The sequence below is a fragment of the Scyliorhinus torazame genome, chromosome 1 (assembly GCF_047496885.1).
Source record: "Scyliorhinus torazame isolate Kashiwa2021f chromosome 1, sScyTor2.1, whole genome shotgun sequence".
Classification (NCBI taxonomy): domain Eukaryota; kingdom Metazoa; phylum Chordata; class Chondrichthyes; order Carcharhiniformes; family Scyliorhinidae; genus Scyliorhinus; species Scyliorhinus torazame.
Window position 1 is genome coordinate 320,907,274 of NC_092707.1, and position 24,794 is coordinate 320,932,067.

General features: G+C 49.6%; 1 protein-coding gene across 29 annotated transcripts in view; it reads left to right on the forward strand.

The window, feature by feature from the left end:
* The window catches only part of nrxn1a (neurexin 1a), a 2,579,010-nt gene that overhangs the window by 183,864 nt on the left and 2,370,352 nt on the right, over positions 1-24,794 (forward strand). The gene's annotated exons all lie outside the window — the stretch shown is intronic.

Genomic DNA, 24,794 nt, shown 5'->3' on the forward strand with positions numbered 1-24,794 from the left:
TAAGTGGAATGATGTGAAAATATTTCTCGGGCTAATTTTCAAGAAATAGATTTGGTGGATGCTTGTCCCAAAGATTGCTTGAAGAAATTGGGATTGAGGGATTGCCTCTTCAGATTGGAGAATCTGTAAAGGGGCAGCCAGTAACTTTGATCTTCTTTGCATCTTCTGTGTAACCACGATGCACTGTATCTGGTTGTGAATCTATGTGAATTCACTACCACAGAAAGTAGTTGAGAGCAAAACGTGGTGTAATTTCAAGAAGGAATTTGATAGAGCTCTTGGGGCTAAAGCAATCAAGGGATATGGGGGGAAGACAGGATCAGGGTATTGAACTTGATGATCAGCCATGATCATACTGAATGGCAGAGCAGACTTGAAGGGCTGAATGACCTCCTCCTACTTCTATTTTCTATGTATGTTTCTATGTAGTTTCTGCCAGCAGTAGTTTTTGCCTGTATCATTTTTAGCTGTTTAAGCTGGAAATACGGTCAGGTCAAATAGAGCAGTTCTCAAAATGCACTGATCAGGTGTGAGGTGGAAGAGGAAAATTCAGGCCTTGTGTCTTATGGAAGTTACTGCATTTTGCAGTGGGCTTTCAACGGCCACATATGTGCGTGAGTGTCTTTCTGCATTCTTGAGAAGCGAGTAAAGGCCCCAATCTCATGTGGCCCAAAATGCTGATGCTGTGTCCACTAAAAATAAAATGAAATTGTTGACTTTGTGAAATAAAGCATCCGTCATTTCTGTGATGGATCTGTGCACATTAAACTGACTGATGCTACACAGATTACTATATTTGCCCAGAATGACCTGGAGACGTAAAATTCAGGCTGTGGTGACATTCATTGCCTTTGGCAATGCCATATTGCAATTAGATTGAGTCAACAGCAGATCAACTGGCATTTGTAAAGTGTCCACAACATGGAAAATTACCAAAATGCTTCTCGGTGGCACAGTCAAAATAGCACAAGAAGGGGAGATTCGAATTGGTAACTATGAATCTATATGAAGGAGCACATTTTAAAAAGTACCTTGAAGGACGAAATTGAGTTTGGGGAAAGCTCAAGAGGTCAGAATCAGAGAAATGGAGAGTTCAGCAATGTGTTGTAGCACTGAAATTAGGGAGGCTTTTCCCGTGTCCTACCATCACCACCAAACTAGGGGACCAATCCAGGTTCAATGAGGTTGGTCAGATAGCATGCCAGGAGCCACGTCAGGCACAACTAAAAATGATGTACCAACTGGTGAAGCAACAACACAGGACGCCACACATGTTAAACAGCAGAAGTAAGCATCCTATAAGTAGAGCCAAGTGATCCCACCCAATAGATCAGAGGATGTCAGAGGTAGGTTCTTTACCCAGAGAGTAGTGGGGGCATGGAATGCACTGCCTGTGGAAGTAGTTGAGTCGGAAACATTAGGGACCTTCAAGCAGCTATTGGATAGGTACATGGATTACGGTAGAATGATTTGTTCTTAATCTAGGACAAAAGTTCGGCACAACATCGGGAGCCGAAGGGCCTGTTCTGTGCTGTATTTTTCTATGTTCTATCATATCAAAGTTCTGCAGTCCTTTCCTATTGAGTCATGAATGATTGTGGACAATTAAACAGTTAACTGGAGAAGGATATTCAATGATGGCTGAGCCCAGTACGAAAGAGAAGGTTGAAGCATTTGTAATTACCTTCAGTCAGAAGTGCAGAGTTTAAAAAAAAATATTCAAGGCATTTTCACATAAACAAACAAAAGCAGAAGACAACCATACAACATTATAAACAACTAATACTCACTCCCCCCTCCTCCACCAATGCTGCCCCTTCTCTCATCCTGCCTTCCCCATTTTAACCCCTTCACCCCGCCATTCCCCCGCACTTTGGTGACCCCTCAAACCTCCTTAAAGAAATAAATAAACGGCTTACACCTCAGAGTGAACTCATCGGCTGACACCCTCAAGACGAACTTGACCCTCTCCAGCCTCAGGAATTACACCAGGTCGCTCACCCACACCTCCGCTTTCGGAGACTCCGAGTCCTGCCACCCGAGCAAGATCCGTCTCCGGGCTATTGGAGGCAAAGACCAAAACATCGGCTTCTCTCGCCCCTGGATTCCCAGGTCCTCCGACACCCGCAATATCACCACCTCTGGATTTGGGGCCATATTCACCCCCATCACCTCTGACATTACGTCCGTAAACCCCTGCCATAACTCCTTCAGCTTTGGACATGCCCAAAACATGTGGATGTAATTTGCAGACTCCCCACACACCGCCCACACCCACCCGTTACCCCCTGGAAAAACCTACTCATCCTTGCTATCGTCATATGTGCCCTATGGACTACTTTAAACTGAATGAGGCTTAACCTCACACAAGACGAGGACGCATTCACCCTCCACAAGGCCTCAGCCCATGCCTTGGCCTTCACGTCCCCTTCCAGCTCCTCCTCCTACTTATGCTTCATGTCCCCCACCAGGGCCCCTCCCAGTCCATCAACTCCTTGCAGACCTCGGATAACTTCCCCTCCCCTATCTCAACCCTCGACAATACCTCATCCTGCAATCCCAGGGGCAACAGTACGGGAAAGGATGGTGCCTCTCTTTTTACAAAATCCCGGACCTGTAGATACCTAAAACCGTTCCCCCTGGGCAGCTTATACTCTTCCTCCAGGTCCTCGAACCTCGCAAACCTGCCCCTTATAAACAGTTCACCAAATCGCTCTATCCCCGCTTGCCGCCACCCATGAAACCACGCGTCCAACCCCCTGGTGCAAACCTATGGTTGTTACAGATCGGTGCCCTCATCGAGGCACCCTCCAGACCCAAGTGCTGCCTTCACTGTCCCCACACCCTTAATGCTGACACCACCACTGGGCTCACTGAGTACCTGGCCAGCGAGAACAGTAAAGGTGCTGACAACAAAGATCATGGGCGTCATTCTCCGCCGGCGGAAATCTCCGTTTTGCTGGCGGCCGGGGGTTTCCCGACGGCATGGGGCTGCCCCACAATGGGAAACCCCATTGACCGGCCGGTGTAACGGAGACTCCCGCCGGCGGGTCGGGGCAGAAATGTGGCGCGGCGGGTAGGAGAATTTTGGTCCTTATTTTGAAACACGACTTCGAGACCAAGATTGGGAGGCTCTGAAACTCAAACAGAAACCTTGGCAGCGTCATTTTTACTGTCTGCACCCATCACTGACAGCGGCAGCACATTCCCCCTCTTTCCCATATTCAACTTGTACCCGGAGAACCAGCCAAATTTCTCCAAAATCCACATAATGTCCCGAATACTACATTGCGCGGTGGCGCAACGAACGCCATGACGTCTCGACGTGGATCCGCACACTTAAAGGGGCAATGTCCAGCCAAAACTCGACAATGCCTCCGCTGTGGCAGGATGGGCCACTACGCTGCCTGCTGTCGAGCAGCTCAACATGCCAACGCTCTGCAATGGCCTCGCAGGGACGTGCGGGCCATTCAGCCTCCATACACCGAGTCATACCCTGACGACGTGCAGACCGGTGATACCGACGACCGGGAACCCTTCCGCGTTGCGGTAATAGACAGAAATCGGATGTCCCCAAGTAGGACCCACCAGCTGATGCCAGTGCACAGTGTTAATCCGGGCGATGAATGGTGTGCCACCCTAACAGTCAACCGATCACCAATCACATTCCGCTTAGACACTGGTGCCTCCACCAATCTCATTGCATGGTCAGCCTTCCACACCTTGAAGGTGTCAGTTGGTCGATTACAACGGTAATGTTATCCCAGTCATAGGGTCCTGCCAGCTCGAGGTTGCACACAATTCATACACAGCCACACTGTCTTTTGAGATGGTTGGATCCTCGAAGGACTCTCTGCTAGGCGCACAGGCATGCAAGATCCTCCACCTCATTCAGCGGCTACACACTCTGTCTCCAGAAGGCACGTCCGATTTCCCGGATGCAGACTTTAGGGTGCAGCTCCACTCGCTCCTCGCCCACAACCAGGAGGTTTTCAAGGGCATGGGCACACTGCCCTACACTTACAGAATACGGCTCAAACCGGACGCCACCCCGGTCATTCATGCACCTCGTAGAGTCCCAGCACCACTTAAGGACCGCCTCAAGCAGCAGCTGCAGGATCTGCAGGACCAAGGAGTGCTTTCCCGGGTCACAGAGCCTATGCCATGGGTCAGCTCCATGGTGTGCATAAAAAAGCCCTCTGGCGAGCTCCGGATCTGCACGACCCGAAAGACCTGAACAATAACATCATGAGGGAACACTACCCCATACCCAAACGGGAAGAAATCACGAGCGAAATGGCCCAGGCTAAAATTTTTACCAAGCTTGATGCCTCAAAGGGTTTTTGGCAGATTCAGCTGGATCAGTCCAGCAGGAAGCTGTGCACTTTCAACACTCCCTTTGGCAGATACTGCTACAATAGGATGCTGTTTGGCATCATCTCGGCATCCGAGGTGTTTCATCGAATCATGGAACAGATAATGGGGGTCATCGAAGGGGTGCGCGTCTATGTTGACGACGTCATCATCTGGTCCACCACACCACAGGAGCACATCAGTCGTCTCCAGCGTGTCTTTGCACGGATATGAGATCACGGCCTGCGCCTCAACCGAGCCAAGTGTTCTTTTGGCCAAACTGAGCTAAAGTTTTTGGGGGACCACATATCCCGGTCAGGGGTGCGTCCGGATGCCGACAAAGTGGCAGCTATTGCAGCCATGCCTCAGCCGGCAGACAAGAAGGCAGTGCTTTCTCGGGATGGTCAACTTCCTGGGGATGTTTATTCCCAACCTTGCCTCGCACACAACGGCTCTTCGCCACCTGGTAAAGAAGACTACGAAATTCCAGTGGCTGCCCGCACACCAGAAGGAATGGGAAGAACGATCAAGCTCACCACCGCCCCGGTATTGGTGTTCTTCGACACTACTCCAGACACAAAGATCTCGACTGATGCCAGCCAGTCCGGCATTGGGGCGATACTCCTGCAACGGGACGACACTGCATCATGGGCCCCGGTCACCTATGCCTCGCGGGCCATGACCCCACACAGAACAGCGCTATGCGCAGATTGAAAAGGAGTGCCTGGGTTTGTTAACCGGCATCGATAAATTCCACGACTATGTGTATGGTCTTCCGCAGTTCACCGTGGAGACCGACCATCGCCCCCTGGTCGGCATCATACAAAAGGACCTCAACGAGATGACCCCTCGCCTCCAGCGCATTCTGCTCAAGTTCCGGAGGTACGACTTCCAACTTGGCTACACCCCGGGAAAGGACCTCATCATCGCGGTTGCCCTGTCCAGAGCAGTGGGCACACCGCCCGAATCGGGGGTGTTGGTTTGTCAGGTCGACGCACAAGTAGCCTTCACACGGCAAATCTGCCGTCTACTGTTGCAAGTCTGGCTCACATTCGCCGTGAGACTGCGGCTGACCCCCTTCTACAACGTGTGATGCGCCACATGAGGGAAGGGTGGCTCAAGGGGCAGTGCCCACAATTCTACAATGTCCGGGACGACTTGGCCGCCATTGATGGTGTCCTCCTAAAGTTGGACCGGATTGTGATCCCACACAGCATGCGCCGGTCCTCGAACAATTGCACGAAGGCCATCTCGGGTTGCAAAGTGCAGGCGGAGGGCCCGAGAAGGTGGCACATGACACTCGAGCAACTGATCTTCCTGCCTTGGCACCTGGAGACAACGTCCGCATACACCTACCAGAGGGTGGCTGGTCGGCAACTGCCGAGGTTCTCCGCCGCGTGGCTCCCAGCTCATTCCTGGTTCGCATGCCTGATGGCTCCATTCGCCGGCGTAATCGGCGGGCCCTTCGGCTGCTTCTGCGCTCGCTACGTGATCATGCACTGGTGCCATGCCCTCCTGTTGTCCCTGATGTCGTCTTCGTGGAGCTTCCTGCCACTCTGCCTATTCCTCTATCGCCCGTGGCCAGGCCCATTCCTCAGCCGATGGATCCTGACCCACCCTTGAGGCGGTCAACCCGAATTCGTCGCCCACCTACTAGACTGGACTTATGAGCCTGTTTGCACATTGGACTCACTGAATTGTTGTGCAATAATGTTAACGTGTTTTTTTTTTTGTCGTTCCAGGAGTTCTCTTTCGATATTTGATGATTGCACTTGTTTTGTTTGTGGTACAACCTCGTTGCTCTGTTGCACCTGACACCTTCCTATGTATATAGTTTAGCCTCATGTACATGTTGTAAATATTGCACACACATACTCAGCCACACTTAGTACACACCAATCTTTATTACCATGTAGGCACATATCCTTGTGAAAAGGGGGGATGTCATGATATCCATATTAACATATCATGGTGCAATCACACACACACATACTGATGGACAGGTAGACGGACCAATCAACACACACACAACATCAAAGCCAATCACCAGTGAGAGCACACGCACTATAAAACACGGAACACCACAGTTCCCGCTCGTTCTACCAGGAGAAAGCTCAGAGCACAGAGCTCACCATGTGCTGAGTGCCTCTCTAAGATAGTGCTAGGGCTGGGTCCACAGGTTAACTGGTGACGTACGAACCACAGCCAGAAGTTAATAGTTATTATTGTACAGAACAATAAAACAGAGTTGTACCATCTACAACCGTGTTGGTTCGTTTGTGTATCGGAACACCCAACACGACATCTGCCTTGCCATCTCCGCCCTCCACTTTCTCCCTACGCACCCAAATTGAAATAAACTCCCTCCTTATCACCGCCTTGAGTGCCTCCCACAGTGTGGTAGCCGTGACCCACCCCATGTCATTTAACTCCACGTACCCCCGAATGGCGGCCATCCTCATCAGCCAGCATCCTCCACTGCAGGCGCCGAGCCCCTCCCCCGGTTCACTTGCAAATTCACCCAATGCAGCGCATGGTCAAAGACCCCTCCAGCTTCCCACTCACCATCACAAATCTCTCCCCCTCCGAGTCTTGCACAATGTTCCCCACTTCGAACACCACCCGCTTATTCACCAACTCCGCCATCCCCCTCGTCTTCACACCTAGTCCCAAGTGGAATACCTGCCCCACCGATCCTTTCCTCAACCTTGTCTGGTCCCCTATCTTTAAGTGTGTCTCCTGCAAAAAGGCCACATCCACCTTCAGACTCCTCAGGTGCACGAACATACGTCCGTTTGACTTTGCTACTCTGCCCCCTTCATGTGACCAGCTTGGTTGGAGGACTCTCCACTCCCCTGCCAATCAGCTATATCCCTTTTTGGTCCAGCCCGTGTCACGCGACCCTCCAGGCTCACCCTCGGATGTCCACCACCATCAATCCTATTCCAACTGCGCCACATCAACCAGCCTTGTGAGCAACCTTCCCCCCACCCTAAGCAAAACAGCAGCATCATCCACCCATTCACTGCACCTGCCATCTGACAATCCACTTTTTAAAGAGGGCAGCCTTTACCCGGTTAAACCCAGGCCTCCTCTACGCCAGTTCTGCTCCCATGTCCAGGTCCACCTGCAGCTCACTCCCTTCCCTGGTGCACTCCCTAGTCTGCCTCGCCCATCGGAGAATCTTCCCCTTATCCAGGTGCAATAGCACCACCATTGCATTTGGCGGTCCACCTGCCTGCGGCCTCCTCAGCATCTTTTGCGCTCGGTCGACCTCCAGGGGCCGGTCAAAGACCGCCTCCCCCGTCAGCTTCTCATATATTTTGGCCACGTACGTGCCGGCCTCTGTACCTTCGATGCCTTCGGGTGTATCCACGATTCTCAGCTTTTGTCTTCTGGAGCGATACTCCAGATCTTTGACCACCTCCTTAAGCCTGTTTATGGTCTCCCACATCACTCCCACCACAGCCACCAACAAGGCCAACTGCTCATCGTGCTCACCCACCTCCTCTTCCACTTTCTGGCTCTTCCGGCCTTGGGACTCCAGCCTCTCTTGATCCCTGATCGCCTCGGCCATCTTATCCTGTGGCGCATCACGAAGATTCTTCTGCTCCAGCAAATGAGGGAGGTGGGGGGGGGATGATTGATACTGGGGAGATTTTCTCGCGGTGAAGTGCAGGGGGTGATTCTGGGAGGGGAGGAGAGGATTCAATGTTAATAATGGAAAGGGACGGGTCAGGCCCATGGGGCAGGGCCCGGTGGCATGATGATGATGGATAAGAAGAGTGGGGGGGGTGAGAGACACCCAGTTAGGATAGTCACGTGGAACATGAGGGGACTGGGAGGCCCAGTCAAGAGGTCAAGGGTGCTTGCGCATCTTAAAAGTTTGAAGGCCGATGTAGCAATGCTGCAGGAGACTCACTTGAGAGTGAAGGACCAAGTGAGACTTAAAAAGGGCTGGGTTAGTCAGGTGTTTAATTCTGGATTTGACGGAAGAGCTCAAGAGGTCGCTGTAATGGTCAGCAAATGAGTACGCTTCCAGATGGAGAAGGTGGTTGCAGATCAAGGGGGTAGGTATGCGATTGTGACAGGTGCGCTGGAGGGGAGGCTAGTGGCGCTGGTAAGTGTACATGGTCCCAATTGGGATGATGTGGGATTCACGAAGAAGGTGTTTGGGGACATCCCCGACTTGGACACACACAAACTGATTGTGGGGAGGGGGTGGGGGGGGGCCTGGAACTTGGTGCAGGAGCCAAAATTGGACAAGTCACGGCCGCGCTCGCTGGTCTCATCAGCGTGGGCGAAGGTGCTGGCTGGGCTAATGGTGGAAATGGGAGGGGTGGACCCTTGGAGGTTTCTGCACCCGAGGGTGCGTGAGTACTCGTTTTTCTCAGCGGTCCTTAAGGTGTACTCGTGGATTGACTTTTTCATGGTGGGGAAGGCGTTGCTGGCTGGAGTTAAAGGATCGGAGTATTCAGCAATTGCACTGCAATATTTAGCTCTGCATTGGGTGGATATGGTACTGGAGAAGGGGATGGTACAGAGACCAGGGTGGAAGTTAGATGTGGGAAGTTAGATGTCAAAGGCGGTTGTCTGGGAGGCTTTAAAGGCAGTGGTGAGGGGTGAGGTGATTTCGTTCAAGGCTAGGCTAGACAAAGAGGAGAGGTTGGAACATCAGAGAGTAATAGATGAGATGCTGGAGGTAGGCAGGAGGCATGCAGAAGATAGGGACGCCGCACAGTTGAAAAAGAGGAAGGAACTTCAGGCGAGCTTTGATCGAGTATCTACCAGGAAAGCGGTACGCCAATTGAGGCGAGCAAGGAGGACAGTTTACGAGCATGGAGAGAAAGCCTCCATATGTTGGCAGGTCAGCTCCATAGGGAGGCTGCGGCAAGGAAAGTTGTCCAGGTGCGGGACAGAGCAAGGAAGTTGGTGGTAGCTCCAGATCAGATTAACAAGGTCTTGAAGGAATTCTATGAGAGATTGTACAGGTCAGAGCCACCTGGGGGAGGCTGGGAGATGCAGGAATTTCTAGATGTGTTGGAGTACCCGAGGTTGGGGGAGGGGGCCATGGCTACATTAGAAGGAGCGATAATGGAGCAGAAGATATAAAAATGCGATTGGGAGGATGCAGTCGTGGAAGGTGGCAGGGCCGGATGGGTTTAAGGTGGAATATTATAAAAAATTCAAAAATAAGCTGGTACCTCTGATGCTGGGGATGTTTGAGGAGGCAATAGGGAAGGGGGTGTTACCACAAACTTTGGGGCAGGCATCGATTTCCCTGTTACTTAAGAAAAATAAGGATCCGACGGAGTGTGGGTCGTATAGGCCCATAAGACTTTTAAACATGGACGCAAAGATATTGGCGAAGGTACTGGCGGGTAGGCTAGAGGAGTGGCTCCCGAAGGTGATAGGTGAAGGTCAGACAGGGTTTGTGAGAGGGAGGCAGCTCTTTTCGAACATTAGGAGGGTATTGAATGTGGTTATGGTACCGGCGGAGGGGAAGGAAACAGAGGTGGTTGTGGCATTGGACGCTGAGAAAGCGTTTAACCGAGAACACACACGAACAGACTCAAAAGCAGCTTCTTCCCCGCTGTTACCAGACTCCTAAATGACCCTCTTATGGACTGACCTCATTAACACTACACTCCTGTATGCTTCATCCGATGCCAGTGCTTATGTAGTTACATTGTACACCTTGTGTTGCCCTATTATGCATTTTATTTCATTCCTTTTTCTTCCCATGTAGTTAATGATCTGTTGAGCTGCTCGCAGAAAAATACTTTTCACTGTACCTCGGTACACGTGACAATAACCAAAATCCAATCCAACTGGGTAGCATGGGGGTACTTGATGGCAGTTCTAGAGCAGTTTGGAATTGGACCCAGATTTGTGGACTGGGTAAAGCTATTAAAAAGGAGCCGAGGGCCAGCGTCCGCACAAAAACATCAGCTCAGAATACTTTCCTCTCCACCGTGGGACTAGGCAGGGATGTCCGATGTCCCCCCCTGCTGTTTGCACTCATGATTGAGCCATTGGCCATCGCATTAAGAAGTTCGGGGGTATGGAAAGGGATAGTGCGGTTGTGGGGGGGGAGGTGGTTTGCGGATAGAGCATAGGGTGTCCTTATGTGCCGATGACTTGTTATTATACATGTCGGAACCAAATGTGTCAATAGGGAGAATACTGGAGCTGCTTCGGGTGTTTGGGTCTTTCTCAGGGTACAAATTAAATCTAGACAAGAGTGAATATTTTGTGGTCTCTCAGCCAGGGGTGGGGGCAGGGGTGGGAGGGCTGCCATTCCGTAAGGCGGGGACTCACTTTAGATACCTGGAGGTGCAGGTTGCCCGAGATTGGGGGGGCTCCTTAAGCACAACATTTCTAGTTTGGTGGGAGGGTGAAAGCAGATCTGGCAAGGTGGGATGGTCTCCCTCTGTCATTGGCAGGTCAGATACAGGCGGTTAAAATGAATGCGCTGCCGCGATTCCTGTTTATTTTTCAATGCCTGCCGATTTTCCTGCCAAAGGCATTTTTTAGAGAGATTGAAGGGATGATTACCTCATTCATATGGGGAGGGAAGGTGCCCAGAATTAAAAAGGTACTACTACAGAGAGGAAGGCAGGGGGGTTTGGATCTTCCGAACCTGATGTATTATTACTGGGCGGCGAATGTGGAGACGATACGAAGCTGGGTCAGACCGGTTGACTCCCAATGGGTCAGAATAGAGCAGAGTTTGGGTAGGGGGTCGGGATTGAAGGCGCTAGCGACAGCTCTGCTCCCGACGGCCCCGGGGAGATACTCAGGGAGTCCGGTAGTAATAGCTTCGTTGAGATTCTGGAGGCAGTTTCGACAGCACTTCGGGTTGGGGGCAAGGTCAAGGGAAATGCCGATTTGGGGGAACCAGAGATTTGAGCCAGGGAAGTGGGATGGAAATTTTCGGAGATGGGAGGAGAAAGGAATTAGAACACTAAAATATTTATTTCTTGGGGGTCGTTTTGGGGGGATTGAAGGAGTTGGGAGCAAAGTATGGGCTGGAGCAGGGGGAAATATTTAGATACATGCAGGTTCGAGACTTTGCCAGAAAGGAGATACAGAGCTTCCCAGTAGAGCCGGCCTCCACATTGCTGGAGGAGGTGCTGACGACAGGGGGACTGGAGAAGGGGGTAGTATCGACGGTTTACGGGGCTATTTTGGAGGAGGAGAAGGCGTCACTAGAAGGGATCAAGGCAAAGTGGGAGGAAGAGTTGGGAGAAGGTATGGAGAAGGGGTTCTGGTGTGAGGTGCTCCGGAGGGTGAACGCATCCACCTCGTGTGCGAGGTTGGGGCTGATACAGCTGAAGGGGTGTATAGAGCGCACTTTACAAGGGCGAGGATGAGCCGGCTCTTTGAGCGGTTAGAAGATGTGTGTGAACCTTGCGGGGGAGGCCCCGCAAACCACGTTCATATGTTTTGGTCCTGTCCAAAGCTGGAGGATTACTGGAAGGAGGTGTTTAGGGTAATCTCTAAAGTGGTGCACGTGAAACTGGACCCAGGCCCTCAGGTGGCCATATTCGGGATGTCGGACCAGCCAGGGTTGGAAACGGGCGTGGAGGCAGATGTTGTAGCCTTCGCCTCGTTGATCGCCCGAAGACAGATCCTGTTAGGGTGGAGATCAACCTCTCCACCCTCTGCCCTTAACGCTTGAAAAGGTCAAATTTGAACTGGAGGGGAAGGATGGAGGGGTTCTACAATTCATGGGCCTTATTCATTATGTACTTTCGAGAATTGGATCACATTGAACATTAGGGGGGTTGGGGGCTGGGAGGGTTGGGGGGGGTGGAGGGGGACTGTATGTGTTAATGGAGACTATGGGTGAATCCTGATTCCTTTTTGTAATTTGTTTATGTTAACATGTGGGCCAATGTCTGGAATTTGGTGGGAGGATGGGATCGTTATTGATATGGGGATTGACATTACATTCGTTACTGATTATTGTTTATTGTTGGGTGTAAATTTGGGAGAAAATGTGAAAAAGGACAATAAAAAAATATATTTTTAAAAAGATTCTCCTGTTCCAGCAGCTCTTTTCTTCATGCCCCACTCTTAGTTGGTGGATCCATCTACCAGCCAGACCAAAGGAGTAAAACCTTCCACAGGCACTCCACTACCTCTTGCACTCAAATACTTCACCCTTCAGGCGGAGAAAAGACAAAGAAAATTCACCTTGAGCTGGAGCCAAATATGCGACCGCTCACTCCATGGCTGCCACCAGAAGTCCCAGAAGTGCAGAGTTGACCTCCTCCTGAGGACCGCAGCATCATAGATGCCAGTCTTCAGTCAATTCGATTTACTCCATGTGATTTCAAGAAATGATTGAGCACAATGGAACCAACAAAAGACATGAGCCCCGACAAAATATCCCAATTATAGTTTTTTTAAAATTCATTTATGGGATGTGGGCGTCGCTGGTTAGGCCAGCATTTATTGCCCACCGCTATTTGCCCTTGGGAAGATGGTGATGGGTTGCCTTCTTGAACTGCCGCAGTCCTTGAGGAGCAAATACACCCACTGTGCTGTTAGGGAGGAAATTCCAGTGCGTTACCCCAGAAACAATGAAGGAACGGCGATATATTTCCAAGTCAGGAACCTCCATGTGGTAGGGTTCCCAGGTATCTGCTGCTCTTGTCCTTCTAGATGGTAATGGTTATGGGTTTGGAAGTTGCTGTCTAAGGAACCTTGATGAGTCACTGCAGTGCATCTTGCAGATGATACACATGCCTGTCAGTGTTCGCCGGTGGTGGAGGATTTGGATGTTTGTGGAAGGGGGAGCAATCAAGCGGGCTGCTTTGTCCTGGATGGTGTTGAGCTTCTTGAGTGTTGTTGGAGCTGCACTCAATCTGGCATGTGGAGAGTATTCCATTACACTCCTGACTTGTGCCTTGTAGATGGTGGACAGGCTTTGGGGGACCAGGAGGTGAGTTATCGCCACAGGATTCCTAACCGTTTGGGGGGTTAAGCGATGGTAATGCCATTGAATGTCAAGGGGCGGTGGTTAGAGCCTCTCTTGTAGAAGATGGTCATTGCCTGGCACTTGCGTGCCACAAATGTAACTTGCCACTTGTCAGCCCAAGCCTGGATATTGTCCAGTTCTTGCTGCATTTGGACATGGAATGCTTCATTATCTGAGGAGTCGCGAATGATGCTGAACATTGTGCAGTCATCCACAAACATCCCCACTTCTGATCTTATGATGGAAGGGAGGTCATTGACCAAGCAGCTGAAGATGGTTGAGCCTAGGACGCTACCCTGAATAACTCCTGCAGTGATGTCCTGGAGCTGAGATGATTGACGTCCAACCACCACAACCACCTTCCTTTGTGCCAGTTATGACTCCAACCTGCGGAGAGCTTTCCCCCTGATTCCCATTCACTCTGGTTTAGCTAGGGCACCTTCATGCCATACTCGGTCAAATACTGCCTTGATGTCAAGGGCAGTTACTCTCATCTCACCTCTGGCATTCATCTCTTTTGTCCATGTTTGAAGCAAGGCTGTAATGAGGTCAGGAGCTGAGTGACGCTGGTGGAATCCAAACTGAACATCCGTGAGTAGGTTGCTGCTGAGTAAGTGCCGCTTCATAGCACTGTCGATGACTCTTTTCATCACTTTGCTGATGATGGAGAGTAGACTGATAGGACGGTAATTGGCTGGGTTGGATTTGTCCGATTTCTTGCACACAGGACACAATTGGGCAATTTTCCACATTGCCGGGTGGATGCCAGCATTGTAACTGTACTGGAACAGCTTGGCTGGGGGCGTGGCAAGTTCTGGAGTATAAGTCCTCTGTACTATTGTCGGGATATTGTCAGGACCCGTAGCTTAAGTTGTTTCTTGATATCACGTGGAGTGAATCAAATTGGCTGAAGACTGACATTTGTGATGCTGGGGACTTCTGGAGGAGACCGAGCTGGATCATCCACTCGGCACTTCTTGCGAATGCCTCAGTCTCCTCCTCCAGTGAGTTGTTTAATTGTCCACCACCATTCACGACTGGATGTGGCAGGACTCCTGAGCTTAGATCTGATGCGTTTGTTGCGGAATCGCTTCGCTCTGACTGTTTCTTGCTGCTTATGCTGTTCGGCGCACAAGTAGTCCTGTGTTGTAGCTTCACCAGGTTGACACCTCATTTTTTGGTATGCCTGATGTTGCTCCTGCCATGCTCCCCTGCACTCTTCATTGAACCAGGGTTGATCCCTTGGCTTGGTGGTAATGGTAGATTGGGGGATATGCCGGGCCATGGGGTTGCAGATTGTGGTTGAATACAATTCTGCTGCTGCTGATGGCCCGCAGTGCCTCGTGGATACCCAGTCTTGAGTTTCTATCCCATTTAGCATGGCTGTAGTACCGCATAACACGATGGAGGGTATCCTCAATGTGAAGACGGGACTTTATCTCCACATGAACTGTGCGGTAGTCACTTCTACCGATACTGTCATAGACAGATGCATCTGCAGCAGGTAGATTGGTGAGGATGAGATCAAGTATGTTTTTCCCTCTTGTTGGTTCCCTCACCACCTGCTGAGTCCCAGTCTAGCAACTATGTCAATTAGGACCCGGTTAGCTTGGTCTGTGATGGTACTACCAAGCCATTCTTGGTGATGGACATTGAAGACCCCCACCCAGAGCATATTCTGTGCCCTTGCCACCCTCAGTGCTTCCTCCAAGTGCTGTTCAACATGGAGGAGTACTGATTCATCAGCTGATGGTGGCCGGTACGTGGTAATCAGCAGGAGGTTTCCTTGCCCATGTTTAACCTGAAGCCATAAGTTTTCATGGGGTCCAGAATCCATGTTGACGTCTCCCAGGGCAACTCCCTCCTGAATGTATACCAATGTGCCACCACCTCTGTTGGGTCTCTCCTGCCGGTGAGACAGGATATACCCATGATTGATAATAGTGGTGTCTGGGACATTGTAAGATATGATTCTGTGAGTATGACGGATGTCAGACTGTTGCTTAACTAGTCTGTGAGACAGCTCTCCTAACTTTGGCACAAGCCCCCAGATGTTAGAAAGGAGGACTCTGCAGGGTCAGCGGGGTGGATTTACTTTTGTCGTTTCCGGTGCCTGGTTCGATGTTGGGTGATCCGTCCGGTTTCATTCCTTTTTTTGTGTTTTCGTAGCGGTTGAATAGAACTGAGTGGCTTGCGAGGCCATTTCAAAGGGCATTTAAGAGTCAACGACATTGCTGTGGGTTTGGAGTCACATATAGGCCAGACCAGGTAAGGATGATCATTTTCCTTCCCTGAATGGCATTAGTCAACCACATAGGTTTTTACGACAATCGACAATGGTTTCATGGTCATCATTAGACTTTTAATTCCAGATATTTTATTGAGTTTATTTTATCGAACCCGGGTCCCCAGACCATTACTCCTAGGTCTCTGGATTCCTAGTGCAGTAATAATACCACGATGCCACCGCCTCCCCGCTGAAGACATGTGCTCGAATACTAGCCAGGCCATTAGCCAAGCTGTTCCAAACAGCTACAACAGACATCTGCTTGACAAAATCCAAAGAAGCCCAGGTATGTCTTGTACTCAAAAAGCAGGGAAAATCAAAGCTGCCCATTTACCGGATAAAAGAGCTGAATTCAAGAGGTGAGGTGAGAGTGAATGCCCTTGACATCAAGGCAGTATTTGACCAAGAATGACAACAAGGAGCCTAACATAATTGAAGACACCTGACAAAGGAGCTGCGCTCCAAAAGCTAGTGATTCCAAATAAACCTATTGGACTTTGACCTGGTGTTGTAAGGCGTCTTACTGTGCCCACCCCAGTCCAACGCCGGCATCTCCACGTAGAAGTAAGTTGAAATTGAAGTGAATTGAAGAGGAGAAACTCTCCTCTTGACTGGAGTCATACCATGCACAGAGGAAAATGGCTGTGGTTGTGGATCCGTTAAGAACCCTACTGGTTCTAAATGTGATAGTATCCCAAAACATAGAAAGCCCATGGAACACAGGTTCATGGTGGTGTATATTTTCAATTTGCTACACTATGAGAAAAGTTATACAAACCAGGGAGGAATAGTCCAGTAATTTTGTGATCAATAAATAAAGAATATTTATTAATTTAAAAGAAAAACACACAGCAGGAAGGACTATAATACAGTACAGCTGTATACTGATGGCTATAGGCACACAGTATTACATCAATGTACCCCTTTGTTCCCAACTACCTAAGTTTCCTGAACTTAGAGACACCACCTGTCCCCAAACAACATAAAATATTATATAACTCAATGAACTATATCCAGCAGATGATTACCATGCACAGTTTATTTGTCCATGTTTAGAAAAAACGTCTTAATTTTCAGCAAAGCTGTAATCTTCTCAGTGTTACGTGAGGGAGATAGTGGATCTTGAGTCTAGAAATGCAGTGGACAAATGCAGGGGTTAACAGACTGAGGGGAAATTTGCTAGTCCAGAATCAGAGGCTGATGCCACTCCTGCCCAGAGTTACATTGTCTCGTTCAGACTTAAACACATTAGTGGGAATACACAGGATGTTATGTTCAGCCAAGGCGATTCACTAGCGATCCATTGCCCTTCAAACTCTTGCAGAAGTGGGAAATCAAATAGCCAGGATAACGATAATGGATTTGAGTCCGGACACCCCAGGAGGGAACCTTTGTTTAAAGGGCTGAGCGGAGCTCTGGGAGAGAGAGAATCCTGGGTTTGAACAGGTGAGAGAGAAGGATTTGAAAAGTAATTGAAAGAGGTCATGGAAAGCTATCCCAGAGACAGACTTTCATGAAGGTTCTGAAGGAACTTCACTAACAACAGAACAGTTGCTATGTAAATGTAAGTATCATCTTTGTCTACCTGTGTAAGTAGAATGAGAGCTGTGTAATCTTTTGAAGTGCTGTTTAATAGGAATTGTGTTAGGGTTAAGAAACTACATGGAATGGGTTATTGTTGGGGTTGCAGTTAAAGGTTTAAATATTGTTTTACTTTGTTTTAATAAAGTTTGTTTATAAAAGAACCAAGCCCTGTTTCTTACCTTATTACTGCTGGAACAAATTGATCTTTTTGCACAGTCTTAAAACTTTAAAAAGTTCTGTTTCTGGTCCAGTATCTTAGCCACTGTTGAGAGCTGACTAGGCATCTGTAACACTTGGCTCAACTTTTGGATTTACTGGCTGCCCTTGTTGCAGCAATCTGTTTTCAGGGGAGACTGTTCTCTGCAGCTGGGTGTGACTGTGATGGTGGTTGCTGCTTCTGTCTCCCTTTCTCCAGTTATTGTGCTATGGATATTCCTCTTGATGTTACCCATCCTGTGGACCAGGCTTTTAGCACATGAGTACCAATTCCCTTATCTCGCCACTTTGAAGTTACCTCTTCTATATCCCAAAGTTTTTTCTAAGTCACAGAGGGAAACACTTGCTTTTCTCACCGGTATGCTCACTCACATATCAAAAAGGAAAGAGAAGCAGCAAGAACCTGGGGCAGGATTCTCCGACCACCCGCCGGGTCAGAGAATCGCCGGGGGCTGGCGTGAATCCCGCCCCCGCCGGTTGCCGAATTCTCCGGCACCGGATATTCAGCGGGGGCGGGAATCGCGCCGCGCCGGTCGGCGGACCCCCCTCCCCCCCCGGCGATTCTCCAGCCTGCGATGGGCCGAAGTCCCGCTGCTGGAATGCCTGTCCCGCCGGCGTAGATTAAACCATCTCTCTTACCGGCGGGACAAGGCAGCGGGAGCAGGCTCCGGGGTCCGGGGGGGCTGGGGGGGGGGGGCGATCTGGCCCCAGGGGGTGCCCCCACAGTGGCCTGGCCTGCAATCGGGCCCACCGATCGGCGGGCGGGCCTGTGCCGTGGGGGCACTCTTTTCCCTCCGCCTCGGCCACAGTTTTCACCATGGCCGATGCGGAAGGGACACCCCCCTCCGCATGCGCGAGGGTGATGTCAGCAGCCGCTGATGATCCCGCGCATGCGCGGACTTCCGCCGGCCGGCGAAGACCTTTCGGCCCCGGCTGGCGTGGCGCCAAAGGCCTTTTCCGCCGGCCGGCAGAGCGCCAACCACTCCAGCACAGGCCTAGCCCCTCAAGGTGAGGGCTTGGCCCGTCTCCGCACCTTTGGGGTGGACCGACGCCGGAGTGGTTCCCGCCACTCCATCCCGCCGGTTCCCTCCCGCCCCGCCGGGTCGGGGAGAATCCCGCCCCTGAATAGTCACTCCAGCCAATATCCAATGAAGGGTCATGGCGAGATTCCCCTTAGCTACATGCATGCGTATATGTTCAGAATCCTGGAGGGTGTCATGCAGACTATGCACAAATTATCTTGTTCAAGATGCCATGTGCAAAAGGCAGAAAGCTGTTATACTTCAAAATTAACAAATCATTAACGAGGACAATGGTGATGAAGAATCGTGAAGGAGGAAGTACAGCAAAACAATGTTGGCAGCCACATTTTCTCACTGGAACAGCATGAACTGAGCCTGCTGGTGAATGTAGTAGAAGGGAGGCACTCCAGAGAATTAAATCAGAGTAGAAAGTGTTGACAAAGATTTTTTTTTTAAATTTAGAGTACCCAATTCATTTTTTCCAATTAAGGGGCAATTTAGCATGGCCAGTTCACCTAGCCTGCACATGTTTGGGTTGTGAGGGCACAACCCACCCAAACACAGGGAGAATGTGCAAACTCCACACGGACAGTGACCCAGAACCGGGATCGAAGCTGGGACCGAGGCTCTGGCGCCGTGAGGGAGCAGTGCTAACCACTGCACCACCATGCTGCCCACAAAAGTGTTGACAAAGATGGAGGTCACTGGCGAAAAAACCATTAGGAAATTGGGATTCAGCCAAGGAGAAAGCAGATTTCTGCCCAAGACCCAACACAGCAACAGAGCATAACTGGGAGGCATCAGTGCACTGGAGTACAGTAATTTCATTCAGCTGATGGTACAGATCTATTGCAGCTTTGGGGCATAAACCTCCTGAGGCACTGTTCTCCAGTTATACGATTCATTTCTGTGTCTTACTTGAAGGACCACATATTACTGTTCTTCCTGTTCCGCTAAACCAGACTACATAAACAGTATTATTGAAGCAAAGTCCAGCCGGGAGTTGCGCAGATTCTGAGCCCACGATTAAAAAACTAGTATGGCATCAGAGAAAAGTAGCTCAGTGATTGTTGGCAAGTATCTCTTATCTTCTCTCTCTAAACTCTAAGCTGAGAAACTATAAAATTCAGTCGGGTGACCATAACAGGAAATTAATTAATAAGAGTATAAGCACAGAACAGATTTAGAAGGATTAATATACCAGGACAGTATTTTAAATTGGTACTGAGGACATTCAAATATTATATTATATTTATAGCTTACATTGTTAAACTACCTAATATAACTACAAATAACCATTAGGTGGCATTTCTAAACTTGAAACGTAATTAGTTATAACAAAAAGAGGATGGCAAGCAGGTGTTGCAGCCTGAGCATATGGGAGCTGATGGACTCAGAAACCACCACATCTGCCATAACTTTCTGAAGCTCATGAAATGTTGTCAAAGAGTTGATGAGCTGGAGTCTGAGCTTTCAACACTGCAATTCACAAGGAAGAGAAAGTTACCTGGCCACTTTGTTCCAGGAGTCAGTCAGTCACCTTAAATTAGGTACTTCACATTTGGTCCGTGGTCATGGACAGGAAGATGTGACTGCAAGTGAGGCAGGTATGAGGATCCAGAAGATGGCAATGAAGGAATCTCAGTCCTGGCATCTTTCCGACAGGTTTAACGTTCTTGCAGCCTGTGTAAATAAGAATAGGAACTGCTGGAAGATGAACAAACTGATGGTGGTGCAACGAACTATTCAAATTGTGAGAGTACTAAGAAATGTTGTAGAAGGGGACAGTATATTTAACAGATTGGATAATATTCTCTGCCTAATCACATGCAGGAGAATCCTGCTCGGCTGGCAATCAGCAGCACCTCCCACAGCTGCACACAGGCTGGCAGACCTGACGGAATTTCTCCACCTGGAGAAGATCAAATACAACATCGAAGGGTCGGAAGAAGGCTTCCTCAAATCATGGGGACAATTCGTCGGCCTGTTCCAGGACCTGTTCGAAGCCAACAACAACTAGAGGAAAAAGTGAAAGATGGGAGAAGACAGGCAGGAATACACAACTCTGGGGGGAAGGGGGGGAGGAAGAGAGGAGGGAACTCGGGGGAACTAAGGGGAATAGCACAGAAGGAGGGGGGGTGGAAGACCACCCCCCCCCCCCCACCTGCAAGGCAGTCACAGCAAAACGCACAAAGGAAAGAAGGGGGGGGGAAGGGGATAACAGAAGCCAGGGGACAGTACACCCTGAATGAAAAGGGGGGATACCGTGGTGGGGGGGGGAGAAGGAAAGGGGGAGGGGGAGGAAAGTGCACCAAGACAGAAGATAACAAGATGTATAGTAAAAGATGTATATAAGAACCACACATACTGTAAATATCAAAGATAAAAACTGAAAATACCAATAAAAATATATTTTTAAAAAGTTGATGTTCTCTGCAGCCAAGAGAATAAGTCCTAAAGACTCTGTTCCCTGGTTGATGCCAGGGTTAAGAACATCTCCTTGGGACTGTAGTGTAAGGGGAAGGTTTCTGTTGTCTTGGTCCATGTGGGTACCAATGAAATAGGTAGGACGAAGAAAGATGTTCTCCTAAGGGAGTATAAGCAACTAAGAGCTAATTTAAAATGTAGGATCATGAAGATAAGTCTCCGGGTTGCTTCCTAAGCCACAAGTAAATTGGCATAGAGTAAATAAGATCAGAGTTGAATGCATGGCTCAAAGACTGGCGTGGGAGAAGTGGGTTTTGAGTCATGGGGCACAAGCAATAGTATTGGAAAAGAGAGAGCTGTACCATTGGAACAGTCTTCTACTGAATTGTATAAATAGGGCTTTAGAGAGGCCTTTAAATGCAATACTTTGGGGGGAGGATTCAAGTGAATGCAGATTTGAAAAGTTAAACAGAAGAAACAAGGCAATGGTGCAGGGTAGTTTTTCTAAGGGGCAATGAAAGGTGTCCACACCGAGTTGTAGAGAGAAACATTATGGGTGGGATTCTCCTTTCCGGAAACTAAGTCCCCACGCCGGCGGGAAAACCGGCGCGAACCACTCTGGCGTCAACAGCCCCCGAAAGTGCGGAATTCTGCGCACTTCCAGGGGCTAGGTGCATGGCGGAGGGGTTGACGCTGTGCCAGCCGCCGGCAAAGGGACTGAGTGAGTTAGCGCATGCACCAGAATACGCTAGCGTGATCTCGCGCATGCGTGGAACCGCCGGCGTGGTTCCGCGCATGCGCAGACCGGCCGGCGTATTCTGGCGCATGCGCAGGGGGTTGTCTTCCCGGGGCCCCCCCACCGGGTCGGATCCCTCCCTGCCCCCCTGAGGACCGCCCCAGCCGACTTACCTGCCAGGTCCCGCTGTGTGGGACCCACGTCGGCGGGACTGGCCAGAAACGGACGGCCGCTCGGCCCATTGGGGCCGGAGAATTGCCGGGGGGGGCCGCTGCCAACGGCCTCCACCCGGCACGGCGTGAACCCCGCCCCTGCTCGAAAACAGGCCCCGGAGAATATGGCAGCCGGCGTCAGGGCTTCGGGGCAGTGGGGCGGGATTCGCGCCGCCCCACCCCCCCCCCGGAGATTCTCTGACCCGGTGGGGGTTCGATGAATCTCGCTGTATACATTTAACATGTTAACTATTATGTACAGTTCCAATAGTTCACCGACTGTAGTCGGTGCCTGACTGGCCAACTCTATACAAAGGCTTGAAGTGTATTAAGTGTCCCCCACCCCTTACTGGGGAAGCTCGTATTCTGCAAGCTCCATGGGTTAGTGGATCATCCCTACCCAGTGGAACCCATCTGGGTTATAACAGTTGTGATACCAGCAATGGTAACCAAACAAAAAGGCAGCAAATAAGGTCATAATAATAATAATCGCATGTTGTCACAAGTAGGCTTTAATGAAGTTACTGTGAAAAGCCCCGAGTGGATCATAGTGGATAAAAATGGTAAAAAGACAGAATTAAAAGCTCTCATCTGAATTCTTGCAGCATTATGCAAGGTATATGAATTGATAACACAAGCAGAAATAAATGAGTATACAGAGCATGGTTTCAAGGTGACTAAGGCTGGGACCTGAATATTCAACGGCATTGGACATTTTGGAAGACAGGGAGAACCGATTAGGAGGTGGGGTAGCTCTGTACATAAAGGTTGAGATCAGTGAGAAATAGTTTGGTTCAGAAGATCACGATGTCAAATAAGTTTGGGCGGAGAGAAGAAATAGCACAGGAAGGAGGTGAGAGTTATTTATAGGTACCTAACAGTAGCTACGCTGTAGGACAGGATCTAAATCAAGGAGTCTTGTGAGAAAGATACTACAGTCATTGGGGATTATACAATGATTTGTAGAGGGGCAGGTAGTATTGAGGAAGCAAGGGGGCTGCAGAAGGATTTGGACAGGTTAGGAGAGTGGGAAATTAAGTGGCAGATGTAATAGAATGTGGAAAAGTGTGAGGTTATGCACTTTGGAAGGAGGAACTTAAGCATAGACTATTTTCTAAATGGGGAAATGCTTAGGAAATCAGAAGCACAAAGAGACTTGGGAGTCCTTGTTCACGATTCTCTTAAGGTTAACGTGCAGGTTCAGTTGACAATTAGGAAGGCAAATGCAATGTGAGCGTTCATGTCAAGAGGGCTAGAATACAAGACCTGGGATGCACTTCTGAGGCTGTATAAGGATCTGGTCAGACCCCATTTGGAGTATTGTGAGCAATTATGGGCCCCGTATCTAAGGAAGGATGTGCTGACTTTGGAAAGGCTTCAGAGGAGGTTTACAAAAATGATCCCTGGAATGAACAGTTTGTCGTATGAGGAACGATTGAGGACTTGGGTCTGTTCTCGTTGGAGTTTAGAAGGGTGAGGTTTTTTAAAATTGAAACTTATAAGATACTGCGAGGCCTGGATAGAGTGTATGTGGAGAGGATGTTCCAATTGTCGGAAAAACTAGAACCAGAGGACACAATCTCAGACTAAAAGGACGATCCTTTAAAACAGAGATGAGGAGGAAGTTCTTCAGACAGAGGGTGGTGAATCTGTGGATTTTTTTACCACAGAAGGCTGTGGAGGCCAAATCACTGAGTGTCTTTAAGACAGAGATAGATAGGTTCGTGTTCAATAAGGGGATCAGGTGTTATGGGGAGAAGGCAGGAGAATGGGGATCAGAAACATATCAGCCATGATTGAATGGTGGAGCAGACTTGAAGGCCCGAGTGGCCTAATTCTGCTTCTATGTCTTATGGTCTTATGGTCTAATCCTCAGAAAGATTGGGTGAATCAAAATGGCAAATTAGCCTGGAGGATGAGTTCATAGAGTATATTCAGAATAGTTTCTTCGAATAATACATTATGGAACCAAGAAGGGAACATAGATTTGACCGGGTAATGTGTAATGCGACAGGAATAATAAATGCCATTATAGTAAAGGATGCTCAAAGCAAGAGTGAGCATAGCAGGATAGAATTTCACATTCAGTTTGAGGGCAAGAAATTTGTGTCTAAAACTAGTGACTTAAACAATGACTATTATAAGGGTGTGGAGATCGAGATGGCTAAAGTGGACTGGGAAACAAGGCTAAAAGGTAAGATGGTAGATAAGTAGTGCCCCCCCCCCCCCCCCCCCCCCCCCCCCCCCCCCCGCACCCCAATTTGGATTGTTCATTTAATAATCCACAATGTTTTGCACATGGCGAGCAGATCCCGGCGGAGCTGCACAGGTGGGCACAGCTCCTAGGGGAGAAAGTCATCAGCGGACAGTACCTTGTCACTGTCCCCTGACACTGCTCCAGGCATTCTCTAGGCATTGCCAGTGCCGGTGCCCGGGCAGTGTGAGGGCGTTGTTCCGTAGGGGGAGTGTTGCATTGGGGGGGCTTCCCTTTCCATAGTGGGGGTGGGGTGCTGCATAGTGATGGAATGGGATGGAGTTATGTGAGGGAGAAAGTTTTGTGGTTGGTGAGGAGGGATTCCATGGTGAAGATTAGTTCTATGGGGGAAGGGTGGGCTGCGTGAGGGCTGGCAAGCTTATTCCATCAGCGTAATGCTATGGGATCAACCCTTAACCTTTTTTTGCATTGAATGGCTAGAAATACAGAGAAGGAAGCTGTGATTGAAGCCAAAGGCTCCCCCACCCCTGTTTTTCCCACCTGCTGTGCCACTCTGCAAAAAATCTGAAAATTCCACCCTGCAAGTATATGAAAAAGAACCAAGAAACATTGATCCCTTCGGGATAAGACTGGAAATCAAGGAACAAGGGTGGCACGGTGGCACTGCTGCCTCACCGCATCAGCAACCCACGTTCATTTCTGGCCTTGGGTGACTGTCTTTGAATTTTGCACGTTTCTTCCCGTGTCTGAGTG